At 45.0% G+C, this 15764-nt stretch overlaps 1 protein-coding gene across 1 annotated transcript in view; it reads right to left on the bottom strand.

Annotated features, from left to right (window-relative positions):
* LOC115539892 (protein ELFN1-like) overlaps nt 1-15764 on the bottom strand; it is a 79924-nt gene that overhangs the window by 28000 nt on the left and 36160 nt on the right. Inside the window, 1 exon segment of the mRNA XM_030350761.1 lies at nt 1046-1105. The gene's annotated coding sequence lies outside the window, so the exon portion shown is untranslated.

The raw sequence follows: 15764 nt of genomic DNA, 5'->3' as shown, positions 1-15764 counted from the left end.
AAGCTGTTAATACAAGCCGCACACTTGATTAACGGTGTCACCGACCGCATAGCATAGCGTGAAATCGTGCAGACATATGTGACGCTGTTGGCAGAGCAGCCAGGCAGAAGATCACACAGGAAGCCAAGGAGAGCTGCAGGAGGTGTGTGTGGATAGAGGGATGGATGGATGGATATTATGCATTGAGAATATAGTGTTCTCCTGGAACTCATCCATGAAGTGAGGTAATGAAAATGCTAATGAAAAGGTCATAGTTAAAGATAACATGCATACGACGATGTTTATCGCCATGCTAGCTTTTATTACTGACACACAATGGCCATGATCGTTCACTGTGGTTAACGTGGAGGGTTTTGTTTACGGGGGGCATTTAAAGAAAGCATTTAAAGATCCGTTGACTGCAAGAAAGAAACATGTTACCCGTGCTAACACAATGGGTGAGTTATCATCCCCTAAGGTCTGATAGACAATAGAGCAGAAGTTATTACCTTGACATCCGAAACGTCTGACAGGGGGCTTGATGTGCATAAAGCAGATCCATAAATTCTAATGCTCCTTGGGTGACACTTGCCCACATTTGACTCAACCGAAATTGTCTCGTGAAAGGACAAATAAATGTGTTTTTACATCTATGCCTATACACACACATTTCTGTTTTCCAATCTCCCATTGAACAGGTGCACACACACACACACACACACACACACACACACACCACCACACACCACACACACACACACACACCACACACACACCCACAACACACACACACCCACACACACACACACACACACACACACACACACACACACACACACACACACACACACACACACACACACACACACAACACACACACACACACACACACACACACACAGTACTTAATAGGCATATTTGACTCCACCGGATCCACAGGAAATGGTAGAAAACCAAGTATAGACATCGGTTTGTTTCCTCTGATCTTCAACAGCAAGGGATGTGTACAGTTGACATTTGCAGACGTAGAGTGTAAGTTGAGCAGACACGGAGGGCACACTCTTACCTCAGCTTAGCACTAAGAGCTCTTCCACCAGCTGCCTTCGCCACTGCTCTGCTCACAACACTACAAGAAAGAAGACAGAAAAGATAAAACACAGTCATTATACTGTTCTGTCATTTAGCACCCCTCTACAGCAGCTCATTGAGATACAGGTCATTAAAGGAGCAGGGAGGGGTAAGGCCTGTCCATCATGTCGGATCGAGTACCTTTCGACTGGGAATCTAACATATAACCTTAACAGCATCCTGTCCCCCCCCCGTTAACCAGACAGACGGACGGACGTAACCATTGGCCGACTGTGGTAAACGACTGTCTCTGGGAATCGGGTTATGTCTCCGGTTAATGTGCCCAAGTCAAACCCATTAAGTAGTAAATAATACAATTGGATTTACATAACAGAATTAATAGGTTACCTCCAAGTGGGTGTATGTGTATGAGTATGATTGATTGTGTGTGTGTGTGTGTGTGTGTCAGTGTGTGTGTGTGTGTGTGTGTGTGTGTGTGTGTGTGTGTGTGTGTGTGTGTGTGTGTGTGTGTGTAATTGCGTGCGTGCGTGGGCGCAAACTTACACAACTAGAGAGGATGGAAGCTAGGGTGACACACGAAGGAGGGTCGAATAGAGAAAGAGAGGGGGCGAGAGAGAGCACAAGAGAGTAGGGATAGAGCAAGGGAGAGAGAGAGAACGAGAGAAGAGAGAAGGAGGTGGGAGAGAGAGGGAGTGAGTGAGAGAGGGGAGGGGGAGGAGGGAGAGACAGTGGGAGAGCGAGGGTGTGACCAACAGAGCAGCAAAGGGAGGCGGAGGATGGTGGGATTAAGAGAGAGAGGGTGGCGTGACAGGGAAAGGGGGATTCCCTTTAGAGGCAGATGGATGAAGAGCGAGCTGAAGGAGACAGCCACAATTGATGCTCGCCATGTCGCTGATGGAGGGAAAGAGACACAGAGACGACAGGAAGAGAGCGGGTGAGAGGGAGACGAAAAGAGACGCTTCCCTACCTGATTTCATGGCACTGCGTACCAGAAAACATCACACAGAATGGCTGCACTGGCATCAATCTCTTTCCGTCTCTCTCACTCTCGCCTCCCCCTGCCTCTCGCTCTCTCTCTCTCTCCCTCACTCCCCCTCTGTTTCTCTGAATCTCTTTCTCTTCATGAATTCAAGAATCATTGGCCATTACTGGCATGGAAAAAGCGCATATAGATTGAAAAAGCACAATAGGTTATGTGCAAAATAATATAGTCAAACGCTGAAAACAAAAATACGAAGAAATTAAAATGAAATATAACGATATATAATGTATAACAATACTAATTTAAAGGTGCATATTGCAAAGGAAATGCTATACTGTTATAAAATGTGATAATGGTCGTGATTGAGTTTAGTTCAACTGTTTCCTGGGACTTGAACATAGCACAAGCCTTCGAACCAGTATAAACTATAACTCAGGTTTTATTTGCACTGGCATAGGAATTCAGAACCCCCCCCCCCCCCCCCCCCCCCCGTTCAGACAGATTTCAAGTGGACCTAGCCTGAGTTGGACCAACCACAACCGTCTATCTTATTGGGCGGGTTTGATTAATGACTGGAGTGCTATGACGGCGCTGTTGAGGCATTTCATAAACAACCAAGATGGCCTCCGTCGATGTGTCAGATGTTTTGCAGCTCTGATTGGTTGCTGGACTATCCAATTGCATCCAGAGGCATTTTGGTCTGCGGCTGTCAATGACATCCCTTTGAAATCCAAAATGAAATATGAGTTTAGACTAATAAGCATTTGTGAATTGGTCCGGCGCTGTCAGGCTACCATAGATCGACTCTCTCCCTGTCTCTCTCGCTCTCTCTCTCGCTTGCTAGCTGAGTCTCTGTCCTGCTTACTCCGTCTCTCTCTCTTTGTCGCTCTTCTTTCCTTGTCTCTCTATGTTGGGTAAACATGCATGTCAACACAGACATGGAGCCTCACACAAGGAAACGACACCTTGACAACTGCGACTGATTCCGATGTCTTAACAACTTCAAAATGCACTCACAACAAAGGGTGGAAAGCAAACACAGATCAATCAATTTGTAGGCGTCATTTAAATTAAGCCATATCATTATTCAGGGGAGGGCATTTAGATATAACTGTCTAAGTCGGAGATCTTTATAAAACAACAATCCTTCTTATCTCCATATGCACAGCTTTTTCTAAATGCAAATCCAATTGCTGTTCAGCAGCCCTATGAATGCATGCAGTGTTTCCTGCTTAAGATCGTATCTGAAATTAATTGAAGACATACACACACACGCATGCACACACGCAAACACACAGAAGCACGCACCCATGTGCACACGCAGACACACACACACAAGCGCGCACACACACACACACACACACACACACACACACCAAACACACACACACACACACACACACACACACACACACACACACACACACACAATGTATTATCTTGTGTTCTGCATGCTGAGGCTGAAAGCAGTGGCCATAAAATGGCGGTCGTCCTGTAGCTCGGTTGCGTCTTGTTTGGCTGTGCGACAGCAGCGCGGATCTGTCGATGCTCTAGGCATACGGGGAGGAAAGAAAGAGCTGGCAGGCAGTTGCCGTAAACAGCCCCCTGTGGACATCCACATCGCGGGCCACCCACAGAGGAGCCATCAGCCCTGCTTGCTGCCAATAAACACGAAGTCGCCCCCCTTGCACGCCGCACACAACTCAGCCAGTGTCAACCACACCTGACCCCAGGCAGTGTTTGGATGGGATATGTGATTGGGTGTATGTTGCTGGGTAAGGGTGTGTATGTGTGTTTGTGTGTGTTTGTGTGTCTTTGCTGTGTGGGATGGTGTGTGTGTGTGTGTGTGTGTGTGTGTGTGTGTGTGTGTGTGTGTGTGTGTGTTTGTGTGTGTGTGTGTGTGTGTGTGTGTGTGTGTGTGTGTGTGTGAGTGTTTTGGCTGTGTGAAATTGTGTGTTTGTGTCTCGGGGCTTAGGTGTGTGTATGGGGAGAGGGGGTTGGGTTGCAAGAAGTGAGGTGAATTGTTTTGTGCTTTCTATTTGTTTGCTGCATACAAATAAAACATTTTCAATGAAGGGAACTAAAACTATTCAGGTAATTACCAGCCACATTACTGGGTGGGTAGATAGTGGTAGCCGACATGCACTCACGCTCACCCTCGTACCATAGAAAAGGCTGCAGGCATGCTTTCTGCGGCCCTAAAACAGATGTGCAGATGTCATCCATAATACGCGCGGGTTTCTGAGCAATCTTCATAATTGAAAAGCCCTTTATGGCTCAATTTGGAAACCTCTGTATGGAGACAGAGCCTCATCTGTTAGGGTGAGTACCTCGACATATCATGTTTAATCCCCGCCTGTCAGTTTCCAGAAAATATGAAAGAATTAAATAGTACTCCATGCGGTAGTCAATCCAGTTTATAATGTAATTTCATATGGGCCATATGTGTAACACAACATGTAAACACAAAGAAAACATCAACAGACCAATTTGCAAACGTGTATTAGCCGGTTAAAATGTATGCTTCCAAGCGGTGTTATTAACTGGAGCAGACCAAAAGCCCCTGGACACATTTGTACAGACCTACAGCCAATCAGAGCAAGGCAGCGTGTGACACATTGGCAGCAGCCATCTTGGTTGTTCATGGATATGCCTCACGACGCTCCCATTGGGGGCACCTCTGTGCAGTCACTTTATTTCACGCCCATGTTAGGCAAACGGTTGGGATTGGTCCGACCAGGACCAGATCTGCTGGAAATCTGTCCGAACGGGAGGAGGGCCAGATGCATATGCCAGAGCAAATAAAACATGAGCTTGAGATTAATTTGGTTCGCAGGCTAGTGCTTTGGAGCACCAAGCAGCCAAGCCCTTAGACTCCATCAACTTCAATCCCGTTGGAGGGTGTATTGAAGGGAATAAAAAGGAATAGTTGAATTATCATCTCTGTCATCTCTGGGAATATATAAGAACCTTATTTGACAACCTCTCTTAGTACGAGAAGAGACAGGTTGTAACCATGGGCAAGAACAACAATCACAAAGGGATAGGGATGGTTTCATTCCAAAACAAAAGGTACTTTGTTCGATGCCCAATGTCTGCAGCCTTACGAGAAGTCAGGCATCTGTGAGATTACCGATTTTGCCTTGCTCCCACCAGCTCCTCAACCTGTTTGTTACAGTACTCACTGTAAATCCCTTTGGATAAAACGTTCTGCAAAATGACTAAATAGTACCAAAATAAATGCGATGGTTCTATATCCCCACTCAAAATCCATGTTGGATCAACTCTGCCCGAGGCCGGGCACCTTGGGTAGGGACCTTACGAAACCCTCCCACTGTGGGTCACAGAGGTGGGCTTCTTATGCCACTAGAGTTTTGGATCCATCCCGGGAATGTGTGGTTGCAGAGGTGAGGGGGGTGAGGGGGTCATCCCTCTTGGCCTGTCTACTTTTGACCCAAGCATCAAGAACAGGTACACTACCATAGCCTTTGTCAGCAGAACCACACAAACGTACCAACCTACTCCACTATGGAGGTCTCCCTTGGGCCGGTCCGTAGATAGGCCTGAGATCTCGGCAGCTCATCGCAGAGCAGACCGTCTGCCAACTACTTCTCTCTGCACATTGCATAATGTGAAATGCAGCCCATATGCCAGGCCTTAAGGGAGCTTTTGCCTGTTCCTATGGTGATGTGGCGGTTCATAAAGACTTCATGTTTTTCTTGCAGATGCCCACCTGTTGTCTCTAGGGACCCGATGCAGATTGTTTAGCTGTTCATTCTTCAAAACCAATTACGACAATACTGATAAGCAGGCCGTGGGCACGAGCACCTCTTTATCAAAGTCTACTGCGTGCAGGTTGTTTTGAATGAGGATCTGCATAGAGAGGTATTAAATAGATTGCATTGATGTGTGGGACACTTTGCCAGCCAGTCAAAGTGCTTGTCAACAAATGCCTGTTCTTTTCTTAGGCACACAGCGATGGTGTCGACCTTGCAGCAAGGAAGAAGTCCAGCAGATGGCCGGTTTAGAGACAGACAGACGGCAAGTTTAGAGACAGACAGAAGTCTGTAGACATTGCACTTCTTCTGTGGTAGAACAACGAGTCCCACATCTGTTACTTCTGTTTGGTTTAAAGTCTGTTGTTCATTGTTGCTTAACATCCTGTGTAGATTATATTTGTTAACGTAAACATCCATTTATTAAAAAATGGTGGAGCAATAATAATCGTAACACCATTTGGTAAACCTGAGTGCTATGTCTTAGCAAGTACAAATCTGTATAAATAAATGCTTGTTATTTTCACTTAACATTTACTGTTTTTTGGTCAAATGTTTTGCATAAATAGCCCAATTATTAAAAAACTACCGGCCACAAAGCCCATCACTCTGAACAAACACAGCTTGTGAAAGGCAAGTGTAAATTAAACAGCTCGGAGCTATGCTTGCAGCATATTTAATGTTGAAAACGAGAAAACAACGTTATAAGGCCTGACCTCAATGTGTTCCTCATTGCATATACAAGGTTGTTTATTATCAGCAGTTAATTACATGATAGATTTATAAAACCTTTACATTAGGTCTTGCAATGTGTTGCAATAGTGTAAGTTGATGTGATGCAGTGAACAAGCCCGCCATTGGAAGAATAAAAAATGTAGAATTCTTGGTAAGGTGATTATAATGAAATACTCTGACAGAGGAATTTGTTAACCTTAACATAGTTGTGCCTTTGAGGAATCATATTTGCTGTTTCATCCATTGTACATACATATACAGTCACTAAAAACACATACATCCCATTAGCTCAGTGACAGCAACTCACCAGCTACACAACACACTCCTACAACAGCACAACACAACCAACTCCTACAACAGCACAACAAACTCCTGCAACAGCACAACACAACAAACTCCTATATCAGTACTGAACAACAAACTCCTACAACAGTACTACACAATAAACTCCTGCCACAGCACTACACAACAAAATCCTACAAAAGCACCTCACAACACACTGCTTCAACAGCATTAGAATTAGAAGAATTCTCTTTATTGTCATTGCACATATACAGCGAAATTGAAATGTCTACCAGACGGTGCGATTCACAATACCAACATTTCAATTATATATGAAAGGTATAAGAAATAAAGAAAGAAAGAAAGAAAGAAAGAAGAAAGAAAAAAGAAAGAAAGAAAGAAAGAAGAAAGAAAGAACGAAGAAAGAAAGAAAGAAGGAAAGAAGAAAGAAAGAAAGAAAGAAAGAAAGAAGAAAGAAAGAAAGAAAGAAAGAAAGAAAGAAAGAAAGAAGGAAAGAAGGAAAGAAGGTAAGAGGTAAGAAGGTAAGAAGGTAAGAAAGAAAGAAAGAAAGAAAGAAAGAAAGAAGGAAAGAAAGTAAGAAAGAAAGAAAGAAAGAAAGAAAGAAAGAAAGAAAGAAAGAAAGAAAGAAAGAAAGAAAGAAAGAAAGAAAGGTAACACACACAACAAACCCCAACGTACAGGGGGATCCCTCCTTCAGACACGAGATGGGACTAACCCATGCCCCCCGCATCCTCCTTGGAAAACCGCATGATTGGAGGTGTGGTGGGGACTGGTCTGGCGATCATGCTGCAGGTCACGCAGCAGCTCTCAGAGTAACCCAGAAGAAGCTTTGGAGAAGTGATGATGTGGATCAGGAGGTGAAATGCAGCTGACCGCTGAAAACAGGCTGTAAATAACTCAAAGACGGCCCCGCTTGTTGTTGCTCTGCCTGCAAATTACCTCGATATCGTCAAACCTCAAGTGGAATGACACATAGACAGACAGCATACACTCATGCACATACCTTGTCAGAAACATGGGCATACACACAAGCACACACAAACAAACACACACGCATCGACTAACACACAGGCGCACATGCACATATTCAAGCACACACACACACACACACACACACACACACACACACACACACAGACGGGCAGACACACAAACACACACACAGAAATGCAAAATAGATGTGGACACACATGGATATTCAAACACAAACACACACACACACACACACACACACACACACACACACACACACCCACACACACACACACACACACACACACACACACACACACACCACACACACACACACACATGCCCAGATAGAGAGAGAGAGAGAGAGGGAGAGAGAGAGAGAGAGAGAAAGAGAGAGAAAGAGAGAGAGAGAGAGCACTCTAGTGATTTTTTATGCATCACTGGTAAACATGCTTTTCTGTCGCTTGGCCCAACTGCAAATACAGGAAGGAAGCAGGGAATTGTGTCAAAATGTGTCCACACTCTTCTTCATGCAGAGATTTAAAACAAGCTATGCCCACAGGCAAACAACAAAGTTTTTAACAAGGCTGTAGCTTTACATCAAAGTGGCTGGCAGACGGCACTTTAGATTTCCGTCAGCTCAATTGGAGGGCCATGACAGCAACACTGCCAGAGAAGGGGGTTCAATTCCCATGGTGGCTGCCCGTGCTACACACACTGACGCTATTGTAAGGCGCTTTGGAAACAAACACTTGACATCTCGGTTGGCCAGACCGTCTTGTCGCTCATAGCGGAAGGTTCTACTCATTTGCATGAACAAAATCTGCTAATCTGCATAAACATGATGATGATGATGATGATGGTACACGCTGGGGACCCCGAGTCTAAGAATAAGAAATGGCTCAAATATAGATTTGTGTATAAATCGTAAGCAATTAAATTATGAATTGCTATGGAATTCTGCCTTTATACGCAGTTATAAATTATTCAAAAGCGTGAGTAAATGATTTGTATGATTTTATCATAAAACATAAGTTATTGATGATACAAACTATTAACATGTTCAGGCGGTTATAAACCATCAGTTAAGTATAACACAAAATATTAATCAATACAAAATTCCTCTAACTAGCTGACGTAATCATCAATTCATGATTAGGTCAGGTATTGATGTGTTTATATAGCATAATTAACACATTGTTAATGTTTCTAAATAATTAAACTTGCACTCTATAAATTATAATAGGAAACATTATAAATTCATGTATGAACAATGCCTTATAAATGAGGAATTCAGGTTGTACCACTGCTTTATTAATGCTTCAAAGTTACGACAAAGTTTATCAAATTATTTTCTTTATGAGATTTTACTCATCACTTTTTGGGGTTAGATTCATACCGGCAGCAGCAACACAGTACACAGTGTATCTTCCACTGGTATCTACAGCCTTTCTCGGGCCCAGCGGGAAGAGTTTCATGGCTCCTGAAACTGTCTTGCCTGTTGTGCTTCCTGCTACTGCTGGTAGAGGTGTGTGGGCCAGGGCTGGCCGGGTCTGGCAGAGCTTCAGGCACACGTTCACACTTGTCTCTGGAATGTGTTCCTGCGTGCGTGGAGATAATCTCTTCTCTAAACAAAAGCGAATGCAGCCCGCAACAGAATGTCGACAGAAATATCCGGCATCACGGAGAGTTTGGCCGTCCATCTGCCCGCACACACTCCAAAATTGAAGTTCAATAACGGCTGTAGTTGACACACGCACACACAAGGCACACACACACACACACACACACACACACACACACACACACACACACACACACACAAGAGCGCACACACACACACATGCACACATACACACACACATGCACAAGAACACTCATGATAAGGTCAGTTAGTGGGTGTGAAACGTGGGAAATGTGGGAAATGTGGCAGAGTAAAGAAAATAAAACCTCTCTCATAAAACCTCTAAAGCATACACCCATACACACATGCACATGCTACACACATACACACACACACACACACACACACACACACACACACACACACACACACACACACACACACACACACACATACACACAAACACACACACACACACACAGATACATACGTACTTTGCCTCATAGCTGATTTGCTAATGAGCTGTCATGGTGACAGATACTGTCATTTTATTGGCTGGCAACGCGAGAAATTAGGATTCAAAGCATAGTTAGACTTCAGGCTGATGAGATAGAGAGAGAGAGAGAGAGAGAGAGAGAGAGAGAGAGAGAGAGAGAGAGAGAGAGAGAGAGAGAGAGAGAGAGAGAGAGAGAGGACAAGAGGGAGAGCGGATGCCAGAGATAGAGGATACAAGAGAGAAAGAGTACACAAGAGAGAGAGAGAATGAGAGAGAACGAGAGAGGGAGAGCGGAGTGAAAGAAAATGGATGCAAGAGAGATAGAGAGGGAGAGAGAGGATTACACAGAGAGAGAGAGGAAACAAGCGAGAGAGAGAGATGAGATAGGGAAAGAGAGGTAGAGGGTATGAGCATAAGAGATGGTGAGATAGGGAGAGAGAGAGGGTACGAGTGAGAATAGGAGGAGAGAGAGCGAGGATGGGAGAGAAGGAGGGACGGAGAGGGATGAAGGGGCTATACATTTAGTGTGTGCGTACGTGCGCTTCAAAGGGACCCAGACCTTGGGAGAATGCAGGCATGACACACAGTTCCTTAAATAATTAATCCTGGCCCTCCTCTCTAACCACTCTCTCCGCTGTGCAGTGTGCGTACATGTGCACGCAAGAAAGTGTGCCTGTGTCATTAATGTGTCGTATGTGTTTGTGTGTGTGTCTGTTGTGTGTGTGCGTGTGTGTGTGTGTGTGTGTGTGTGTGTGTGTGTTTGTGTTTTCTGTGTGTGTGTGTGTGTGTGTGTGTGTGTGTGTGGTGGTGTGGTGTGTGTGTGTGTGTTGTGTGTGTGTGTGTGTGTGTGTGTGTGTGTGTGTGTGTGTGTGTGTGTTGTGTGTGTTACTGGAAATGTGTGTGATTCTCCCCTGATACCTTTCGCATAATCTTTGTGAATTTTATATTGAAATGATCTTGCGGCCTTTTCTGCTCTTTTTTTATGCTAATGAACATTTTATCGCTCTTTCTCTCTATATTTCTCTCTCTCTGCGTCTTTTTCTTGTGTTTCACTGTGTTTTCTCTTCCCCTTCCTTCAAAGACCACCATCTGCTGGCTCAGTATGCAGCATCTGTCCGGCTCCTGCCCCAGTTGTCCCTCTCTCTCTCCCTCCCTAGCTGTCGGTCTCTCTCTCTCTCTCTCCTCTCTCCTCCTTCTCTCTCTCTCTCTCTCTCTCTCTCTCTCTCTCTCTCTCTCTCTCTCTCTCTCTCTCTCTCTCTCTCTTTCCTCTCTCTCTCTCTCCCCATTCCATTCCTCCCCCGTATAATTCAGGTCATCATTTGCAGCCATCGATCTTTGTCTCTGTCTCTGTCTTTGTCTCTGTCTCTGTATCTGGGTATCTATGTCACGTGGCTATGTCTGTCTCTGTATGTCACTGTCTGTCTGTATATCTGTATGACCATGTCTGTCTCTCACTCTCTCTGTCTGTCTGTCAGTGTCTGTTACTGTGTCAGTCAGTCTGTCTGTCTGTCGTCTGTTGATCTCTCTCTCTCTCTCTCTCTCTCTCCTCTCTCTCTCTCTCTCTCTCTCTCTCTCTCTCTCTCTCTCTCCCTCTCCCTCTCCCTCTCTCTCTCTCTCTCTCTCTCTCTCTCTCTCCCTCTCCCTCTCCCTCTCAGATCACTCAGCGAGAGGAGTGATGGGGAGATGAAAATACAGATATACATAAAATAAGCTCAACCCATGAGTGATCCTTAAGCTCAGAGATGAGTCCTCTTGGTCTCTAAGGGTGTGTAAATGTTGTACGGTGTGTGTGTGTGTGTGTGTGTGTGTGTGTGTTGTGTGTGTGTGTGTGTGTGTGTGTGTGTGTGTGTGTGTGTGTGTGTGTATATGTTGTGTGTGTGTGTGTGTGTGTGTGTGTGTGTGTGTTGTGTGTGTGTTGTTTGTGTGTGTACGCACTGTGTAAAAGCCAAGGCCTTACTGTGAAAGTGTGAGGAGGCACGATCATAGCAGTGGTTATCATGTCCTTGTGCATGTTTCGTCATGGTGCACAGATAGTGTGTGTGTGCGTGTGTGTGTGTGTGTGGTGTGTGTGTGTGTGTGTGTGTGTGGTGTGTGTGTGCGTGTGTGTGTGTGTGTGTGTGTGTGTGTGTGTGTGTGTGTGGTGTGTGTGTGTGTGTGTGTGTGTGTGTGTGTGTGTGTGTCTGTGTGTGTACGTGTGTGTGTGTGGTGTGTGTGTGTGTGGGTTTGGGTGTTCTTATGTGCTTTTGAGATAACAGGCACGGATCAGCGACCGTAGCAGTGATACATTTTTAAAACATGCTGAATAATAGATTTGGTTGGAATAAAAGAGCGAGGGATGAAATATGAATTAAAATAATCGGAATTACAGAGGGACAGGAGTGAGGACGAACTCAAAGAGAATGCAGAAGTGCATAGAGACGAGGGAAAGTTTTTTTTGTAGAATGGACTGAAATTTGGCCCTGAATAATGCTTTTGTGGTAACAGCTAGGACTGGATCATGTTATTGGTGGGGCTAACAAGGTCACATTTGCATTTTAGGACAATAACTGGGCTGGGTTTTTGTTTGATACGATACTCCAAATCATTAATTTAACCGAGCAAAAACAAATATGCAGAGACCCAACAACATGTGGACCAAACAAACCGCAAATCCAGAGTGTATGAAAAAGCCATCACTGTTAGGATCCATGTATAAACTATAATAAACCCTTCAAAAAGTACAAAGGTCTTTTTTATCAGGGTTGCCAGTTCTCTACGCTGCGCTCTATCACTCGCTGGAACATCCGACCGAACACCTGCTGAGACCACCGCCATCTTTGAAGTCCTCGGTCGACTGCATGATGAAAACGAGTGAGGTTCTGCTAATCAGCGTAGCGTAGACTATGCGCCGCCAACGCGGAAGCTCATTATAAACCCCGGCGCTCAGTGAGCATCAGTGAGATGCAATCTTATGTCACATTTCTCTTTCCTACCCCCACCTCTCTCTCTCTCTCTCTTTTTTGCTCTCTCTCTCGCTTTCGCTCTCTCTCCTCCCTCTCATCTCTCTCTCTCTCTCTCTCTCTCTCCCCCTCTCTCTCTCTCTCTCTCTCTCTCTCTCTCTCTCTCTTCTCTCTCTCTCTCTCGCTCTCTCTCTGACTCCCTTTCACCCTTTCCTTTTTTTCTCTTTAGAGAGAGAGAGAGAGGGAGAGAGATGAGAGAGAGAGAGAGAAATATTGATGTTAACATAAACATTTTCTATATCCTTATGCCAGGGATTTGTTTTGCTCCACTCGTAACTGGCACCTTTCCAAACTGTTCCCTCCAACCAGTTTAAGCTGAAGCTGAAGACCTTGACATTGTCTATGACTTATTTAGTGATTTTGGTTTTAACCCAAAATGACTTGCTGCAGATTGAGATTGATTTGATAATATTTAGCAGGTATGCAGTGTTAAGCAACTTGCTTACTGTAAGGTGCTTAAGGTACTAGGGGGTTCTGCCTCCAGGCAGAACCCCCTAGTAGTGGATTCGAAGTCTGGCACCCCCTCACTATATCTACCGCCCATCACGACCATGACCACACAAAGTGAGTCAAATAAGTAGTAGTTTTGGTGTACGGTATCTCCTAATCTAAAGGCACTGATGTGTTCCGGTGTGGACAAACCGAGGCCCTTGTGAACAAGAGTCCTACCAGCTCTTTAGTGAAATGTACATTTTATTCATTGTTTATCGCTTGGCATAAAGTACCTGCTAAACAGTTAAAAAGTAAACGGCAGGACTAAACAATCAGATAGGCGAGCAAGTTGTTAAACGACATGGCTATGAGTCATCTTTTGTTTCACTTTTTCCTCCCACTCAATCCATTCCAGTTCAACTTCCTGTTGCCTGATCCTCTCCCACCTATGCCTTAATGACACAGGAATTGTTGTTGCTCTTCCTCCACACGCTTGTGAAGTTACATTACCCAGGTTTAAACATAACGGAATGAAGAAGCGCCCCAAATAATTGTTTTACCCTTGTCACTTAATGATTCCCGATACATGAGTTCATTAAAATGCAAATGAAAACCAACATTTAATTTAATCTTCATGCCGCTGACTTTCTGGTATCGCTGGTTGTTTTTAATCTCTCCGAGAGAGAGAGAGAGAGAGAGAGAGAGGACAGACGGACAGACAGACAGACAGACAGACAGACAGACAGACAGACAGACAGGACAGACAGACAGACAGGACAGACAGACAGACAGACAGACAGACAGACAGACAGACAGACAGACAGAAGACAGACAGACAGACAGAGAGAGAGAGAGACCGAGAGAGACCGAGAGAGACCGAGAGAGAGATAGAGAGAGAAGGATTCAAGCGCCCTGATTTATAATAGAAGGATGAGGTAATGGAGGATGCCACATGTAATTGGGGAAGGACTACAGGAGACAGCTAGATACATGGAGGAGGATTTTAAGAAGCAAGGGAGACAGAGAGAGGAAAAGAGAGGAGAAAGAGAGAGAAAGGGAAAGAGAGGAGGAGAGGAGATGGATGGAAATGAACGGTGAGATGAGAAATGGAGATGACGGATGGCATTAGGTGATAGGGTGAGGCTGGAGAGATAGATATGAGAGGTGAGATGGGAGGACAGGAAAATAGAGGAGGAGAAGAGAAGAGAGGAGAGGAGATGAGAGAATTTGGGTCGGCAAAGAGCAGCGGCAGCTGGGGGGGGGGCAGGCTTGGGGGAGCCTGAGATGGAGAGAGCAAGACGAAGGAGGGGAAACAGTGGAGGCAGGAAATCAGTTGAGCTGAGGAAATGTAGAGCATTTTCTCTGAGAGAGGAGAGGAGAGAGGATAGACAGAGGAGAGAGAATACAGAAAGAGGATGAAAGCGGCGGGTGGATCTGTAGGAGAATGAGGGACTCACCACTATGGGCAAGAAAAAGAGGGGTGATAGATGGATTGAGAGAGGGAGAGAGATTCGGGAGGGAGAGAGTGGCCGAGAGTGAGAGAGTGAGAGGGAGAGAGAGAGAGAGAGATGAGACGGAGAGAGAGAGAGAGAGAGAGAGAGAGAGAGAGAGAATGAGAGTCGGAGAGAGAGAGAGAGAGAGAGAGAGAGAGAGAGAGCAAAGCTGAGAATCAGAGAGACTGATAGGGATAGTGAAGGGGATACAGAGTGAGAGAGAATGTGAGAGAGAGATTGAGAGAGAGAGAGAGGTTGGCCGTCATCAGTATTCCAGCGCTGTGCTGGCTCTTCATCCAAAACAAATGAGAGGCAGCATCAGAGAGGAAGTGGATCAGCTGAAAACACATTCTCTCGCCCAATCTCTCGCTCCCTTTCCCCTCCACTCACTTTCAATCTGCTTCTCTCACCCCTGCCCACAACCCCTCTCTCACCCACTCTATCTCTCTCTCTCTCTCTCTCTCTCTCTCTCTTCTTTCTCTCTCCTCTCTCTCTCTCTCTCTCTCTCTCTCTCTCTCTCTCTCTCTCTCTCTCTCTCTCTCTCTCTCTCTCTCCTCTCTCTCTCTCTCTCTCTTTCTCTCTCTCTCTCTCTCTCCTCTCTCCCTCTCTTTTTCTCGCTCTCTCACTGGCTATCTCTCACTCACTCACAGGCTGTCTCGCTGTCTCGCACTCTCGCGTTTCAATTACAATTTCAGATCCCTCATTGGCATGTCAAATTTGTATATTTGTCTTGCCAGAGTGATACTATGAACAGCTTGGAATTGGGGCATGTGAGTATGAAAGGAAATAGAAACATTCCTAAATATTTGATTAAAATACAGAGTAAGGATATTAAATAATCTTATAGGGTCAAGTATTGGATTGAGGTGGTATTTTTTGCTACC

The sequence above is a fragment of the Gadus morhua genome, chromosome 3 (assembly GCF_902167405.1).
Source record: "Gadus morhua chromosome 3, gadMor3.0, whole genome shotgun sequence".
Classification (NCBI taxonomy): Eukaryota; Metazoa; Chordata; class Actinopteri; order Gadiformes; family Gadidae; genus Gadus; species Gadus morhua.
Note: the sequence above shows the minus strand (reverse complement) of the source record. Positions and strands in the feature narration are given on the sequence as shown.